Raw genomic sequence first — 6,485 nt, 5'->3', positions numbered from 1 at the left:
AGGGGCATTTAGAGGGGGAAATGTTGCTTTGGTTTTTTTCATGCATTTTTAACCAATGAACAACATTAAAGGATATATAGAAATATTTTGAGCATTGAATTGCTATGAAAAGTGTTTTTCCAAAGCTTGTTAACACAAAAATAATCAGTGATATAAAGTTGTTTTTTAATATTTTATTTACATTTTGGAAATGAGTATACATAAGTGAATACACATTGATATAATTTCAATAATTGTTTATTATTTTACTACAAATATTAATACATTTGTATAAAATAAAGAACATTTTAAACCTAAAAGCTTGTTTATACTACTCTATTTTCCAATAGCAAGCTTAGAAAACATTTTTCATAATAGCTCAGTGCTCAGAATATTCCTGTATGTCATTTAACATGGGCAGTGGGTTGGGTTGGTGGATTTCTCAAGGCCATGCACAACAAGCACTTTTTTATCTCACTCTTTTTATAACTGGGATTAGATTTATTCAGACATATTCAGATCTGATTCCCCTACCCTCACAAATCTTTCGCTCAAAACTTTCAGTGCCATATTTTTAATATTGGAGAATAGTCTGATCTAATATACATGGTTTTGCTTGGTATTTATTATTCACAGTTCTTTCTCTTTCCATCTGAAACTTAGTAATAAAAATCTAGTTATATGAGCCAATAACTTTGTGACATTAAGCCATCTGTCTAGCCTTTTATGTTTTTACTCAATAACAGGCAATCAATGACTTCCCAGAACAATTAACAGAGGTTTTCACATAGAATGAAAGGAAACTCTTGCTTAATTATAGTCTTTGGAGAAGTTAACACACATTAACCTCCCAAATGACACATATTCTTGTTATTAAACTTTCACAAACTGTATATACATTTATCGTTATTCTCTATTTACATACATTTATCATTATCTTCTATTTATGATCAAAATCCTAGGTATTTATCCAAATATTATAGTGCAATATCGAACTAAAGAGGAACTACATAGAAAGTTTTTTAAGGTAAACTATCTAAAGTATATATGCATGCATGGTATTGAGCACATTTTGTTGCAATATTTAGCATAGCTGCCAAAATTTAATAAAAGAAAATGTGTTTCATAAATGTGCCCGTTTACCAAGTCACTATTTACTTCAGTTGCTCACTCAGATAAAAATAAACTCAAGCATAGAATAGCCTATACTTAAATGGAACACTGTGTTTGGATATATGTAGCTCTGTGGGCCAGCCCCCTAAGAACACTTTCCAAAGATAAGCTAATGCAATTGGAATAATAAAGGCCTCATTGCACTACCTTATCCAGGTTCTCAGATAAATCACAATGATTCTGACTACGCATTTGCACTTATGTTACAAACACAGATCACTTAAAGCCATCTTGGTCTAAATATGAACATTAAACAACTCTTCATTCAGACGTTTCACAGATAATATTTAAAGTGAAATTTTGGTTCTCTATGTTTGCAAAGTAATGCAGAAGCAATAATTTAAATAATTCATACCAAAAGAACATATTCTTCTGGAAAATATGGCTGCTAAAAGTACATTTATTTTCTTTTTAATTTAAATTTTTAGAATAATTATTCCAGTTCATTCTATAAGTACAGAAGTTATTTTAAAAAATTCCCTCAGTATGTGATCAAAACAAAATTTCTAATATCTATGAGTCACTTGATGATTCCTGAAAGATTAACACTTTGGAAATATGTAGATTAAGTTATAATTATTTAACTGATTTGTAAAAGCATTTGGATGTTGCTTAGACAGATACTTATGAAGTAAAATTTTTATCTTTTTTTTTAAAGCATAGTTTTTTTTTCTCCAAAAAGCTATATTGTTTCTATTTGGTCCAATGCATAGGAGAGGGCTCCCAGGTGGTTAAAAAGATGTCTAGTAGTTTCAAGGAGAGGCTCAAGCAAAAGCCAGACACCAGAGGGATTGAGAGGGGCCCCTCCAAAGCCTCTGGGCTCCAAAGGCTCCTAGTAGTGCTGGAGGGTGAGAGCCTGTTAAAGAGATTCTCGCCCAGCCCAGCCTGCAGGGGTGAGTCAGGTGGTCCCCATCTCCTGGATGAGTTTCACCCTCCCCGGGAAGCGGTTCTCCAGGAAGCCACAGAGCTGAGGGTCTGCACGGGTAGGACCCGGGGCCTGCAGATCCAAAAGGGCCTGGTTCAGGTTCTCCTCTGTGACCATGGCGGCTTCCATGGTGTCCTGAGTTTTACTCCACTCATCTTGGGAAAGCTTCAGCACGTCCTGGAAAACAATGCAGCCACCGTGCTGGTTGTGCATCTCCAAGAGACGCTTGGCACCCTCTCGCTTCTCCTTGGCCAGCTGGCAGAAGTGGCCCAGGCCCTCCGGAGCCACAAGGTCGCAGTCGAAATAGAAGCCCAAAGAGAGGTAAGTGCAGGAGGCCTGCAGCTGAAGGTTTACCAGGTGGTTGACAGCAGCCTCCTCCTTGGGGTGGAATAATTCAGACGAATTTGGGAGCTAATGGTTGCTCCACAATAGGAGTTAAGGTCAAAACAACGGCATTGGCTGGTCTCAGAGGCTGAGGATGGCGGAGGTAGTTCCGAAGCTGGTAGCTGGAAAACAGGTTGGAGGATGGTCGAAAGCTGAGGAAGGGCATCCCTGGGTCTGTCCCATCGAAACACTGTTGAAGCAAGAGATAAACCCAGGGGATTGCTGAGGGCAGTGCCCATAATTTGAAAAGAAGGAAACAAATAAACTTAGGCCAGATCACATCCTTTTAAAAAAATAGTTTATTATCAAAAAGAGAAGGTCCTTTGAAATTTCTAGTACTTGATTCTGATTCCAATTAGATATCTCACTTGACTGTGTGATTTTCAGCAAATCTACTAACCTCTCTGTGCCTGTTTTAGTTAGCAAGATTACTATGAAAAACAGAAGTAATTTATGTGCCAGGCATAGTACACTATCCCATACCACGTAGGAACTCAAATACAGAAATTATTTTTAAAATATTTTTTATTGCTAGGTAATTTATATAAATTTTAACTTAGGCTGGACCACCACTTTAAATATGAAATCAAAATAATTTAAACAGTGAATTGTTAGGGTCACACATGTACAGAAAGAAAAAAGAATTTGAAATACGTGAAGTACTATCTTTGTGCTTCGCATCATTTTCAGTTCTAAAGTTTTGATTGTCTACTTGTAGTCAGTCACAGGATGCTTACACCGTGTGGGTGTGTCCTAGTGAATCTCAACTGTCTCATGTTCCGACTTCCCTATATCTGCATGTGTAATCAAGTGACATTAATAGAGTTTACAATTGCAATTTGTAGAAAATAGTGTATGCCAACAAATGTTCCACTGTTAGAGATTATGATAGTTCATTCTACAGTGTGCCAGAAACCAAAACGTCATCTCAGAGTTGGCATCCCTTGAGCTCTGGTAAGGCAATAAAGGGGATCCTTGGGTCCTATTATGTTGGCTAAACTCATTTCTACCTCATGTCAGGAATTTCATTGTTTGAGTGAGAGTAGCAAATATTTTGGAAAAAAATTCAAGACCATCTAACAATTGTACTAGGCAGCATGAACCTATTATTGTGATCATTATAGTTTTTACATTAATGATATAAAGAATTACAGAAAACACTCTTAGAACGACAAGGGAGTACGTGGGATATAATCAGGGATGTTTTATCTGAAAGTACTTACATTATAAGTACTTAATTTTGACATTTCATTGTTGTGATTTCTCAGGATTTTTCTCCTAAAATATCAGAACTTTTAAAACTAATAATTATCAAAACGTAAGACACGTAAAAAGTTCTTTTTTTTTCTTTTTAAAACATTTTACCAGCCTATCTAGTGACTCAGTATATCACAGGAGTAAAGAGTTTGTGCTTTGGGGCTAGAATAATCTGAATAGGGGACCCCCATCTGCCACTTGCTAGGTACCAGATCTTGGGGAAATTATTTAACCTTGTAAACTTCAGTTTCACCAACTAGAACATAGCATAATAATACTATCAATTTTATTAAATCAATTGAAGATTAAAATAGATAATGAATAAAGTACTAACACAGGGCTTGGCATATCAGAAACAACTAATATTAGTTAATTTTATTAATAGAATTTTCCACTACTCGCTATAAGTATGGTTCATTTGACCAAAATAGAATTTTGTAGGCAACACATTTCTACTATACTTTTTCAGGTCAAGATATGTCTTATCAGTGGGACTTGATGACAATTACTGCAAAATGAGGATTAAGCAGAAGATATGATGCACATGTCTAAATTCTGTACTGAAAAATGAGAACACATATGTTTCACAGCACATTATGGCTCAGTGAGATGTCACTGCTGTGACAGGATATGAACTTCTCAATGTAAAAACAAATAGATGTGATACAGCCATAACTGCCAGATCATAATTCTTTTCCTCTTAAACTGCTTGTCGGCTTCTTCCTCCAACACACAGTGAAATGTAAATGCCAGTATTCACTTTATCAGTTAAAAATTAATGAAAAAGTAACTTCATGCAAAAATCAAGCGGTTGTAAAGCAAAAAAAGGAAAGAGAGCGAAGTAACACATATTCATTATTTTTCTTTAAACTTTACTAAAATGACAGACTTGGAAATGACTTAGGATATGAGTGTCTCTCTGTGTGTCTAGTGCAATGATGTAGTAGTCTCCAAGATAGCATGCAATATGGTAGTTGCTATGGGAACAAGATGTTTTTCATTGAAGAGCAGTAAAAAAAATGGTGGCATATAAATAACACATGTACAGTATATTGTCTTTGAGTGAGTGACCTTTGCTCTCAGACCATAAGGACATGTTATTTTCTTTTCTGAAATTCGTGTCTATTTTTGATGTGCATATGTATCTAATAGACTGGTGATCAAACTGCCCTCTTTGAAGCTACACAGGGTACAGGGAAATAAAAGATGGCTCAATATCGGATAGGGAGTTAAAAGAAGTTGATGAGTTGGAAATTGAAGTATTTGAATTAGGTGCTGTGCTAAAAACATTTCACACCTTACGAGCTCACTTTGCAATCAGAAGTTGTAGTAGAGTTGTATTTTCTTATAATTTGATGGGAGGATTACTATATATAGCAACTAATTGTTTATAAAATAGAGAGAGAGAGTTAGTTGTAGGCAGAGAAGTTAGAAACCTCTTGTGTACAGAGAGTGAGCCCTGCTGAAGTGAGAAATGCCCTGCTCTTCAAGTACCAGGAAGCCTGGCCCAGGTAGATGCCTCTCCTGCTGTCTGATCGTGGGTGAGTGAGTTAGTGACTCCGTCTTATCTGTAACATGAAGACCTGGTTAACCTAACTGTCAGAGAGAACAGGCAAGGGTAGCGAGTTAGCAAATGCAGATAAGACTTCTATGCAAATTTAAATCACCTTTCTCACTGGGTATTATGAAAAGAAATACTTGGTAAGGTCAAATTTTGGAAATTGTCTTACTTGGCTTTAAAATGATGAATAAATGCTACAGGCAACTTAACTGTTTTCTTATTTTATGGTCAATTAGTCAATGTTACTCAGCTAGTAAATATTGACCTTTTAGATGATGACATTTGAATGTGCTATTTTATAAATGCAATCTGACCTATGTATTCAATAGTATGGCAGATATTCTAAATGCTTCTGACTGAAATAATCATAATTGGAGATTGGAATTATATATGTTTATGTAAATATGTATGTATATACAGGGTAGGACAAATGTAAGTTTACAGCTTTGAGTATGCAAACAGAGTTTATTTTTGTATTATTAATTAATTATCATATTATTTTCCATATGAACAACTGTAAGCCTACTTTTGCCCTACTCTGTATGTATATGTACAAAATTTCCTTTACTAGCTCTGGCAGGATAGCTTAGATGATTAGAGCATTGTCCCCATACGCCACGGTTGTGGGTTCAATCCCCAATCAGGGTACCTGAAAAAAATCAATGAATGCATAAATGAGTGCAACAACAAATTGATGTTCCTCTCTCTCTCCCTTCCTCTCTCTCTAAAATTAATAAATAAATTAATCTCTTTAATTGCATGTATAAGAGAAAATATATATGAACTGTATTCATATGCAAAGATATGTACAGAGAGAGATGGTACATAAATTATATATCTAGTTCATTTCTTAATTGGAAGACCTTGAAAACACAATATAATATTAAGAAATAAATAAAATATGTACATTATAAAGGAAGACACATTCATAGATAATATAATAGTCAACATGGAAATTCCATAAGGATCTGTATATCAATTATTAGAATTAATAAGAGAGCTTGGCAAGGTTGCCCAATCCAAAATTAATATATAAATATGTTAAATTATATTCAGCAGGAACAATATATTAAGCAATATAGTTCAAATATAAAACATTCCATTTAAGTAACATCAAACTGTTAAAGTGCCTAGCAATAAATCCAACTAAAAAGTGCAGACTTTTAATGTAAGTATAAGATCTTATTGCAATACATTTTTAAAATC

The 6,485-nt window shown here is 34.8% G+C and overlaps 1 pseudogene across 1 annotated transcript; it reads right to left on the bottom strand.

Moving 5' to 3' along the window:
- Nucleotides 1–2,050: 2,050 nt before the first annotated feature.
- On the bottom strand, nt 2,051–2,627 carry LOC308560949 (ferritin light chain pseudogene; annotated as a pseudogene). Its single transcript has 2 exons — nt 2,505–2,627; nt 2,051–2,455 (listed from the first exon to the last, which is right to left on the bottom strand). The product of its transcript is annotated as a ferritin light chain pseudogene (transcript).
- Nucleotides 2,628–6,485: the final 3,858 nt, after the last annotated feature.

Source organism: Miniopterus schreibersii, assembly GCF_964146895.1.
Source record: "Miniopterus schreibersii genome assembly, chromosome: 8".
Classification (NCBI taxonomy): Eukaryota; Metazoa; Chordata; class Mammalia; order Chiroptera; family Miniopteridae; genus Miniopterus; species Miniopterus schreibersii.
Note: the sequence above shows the minus strand (reverse complement) of the source record. Positions and strands in the feature narration are given on the sequence as shown.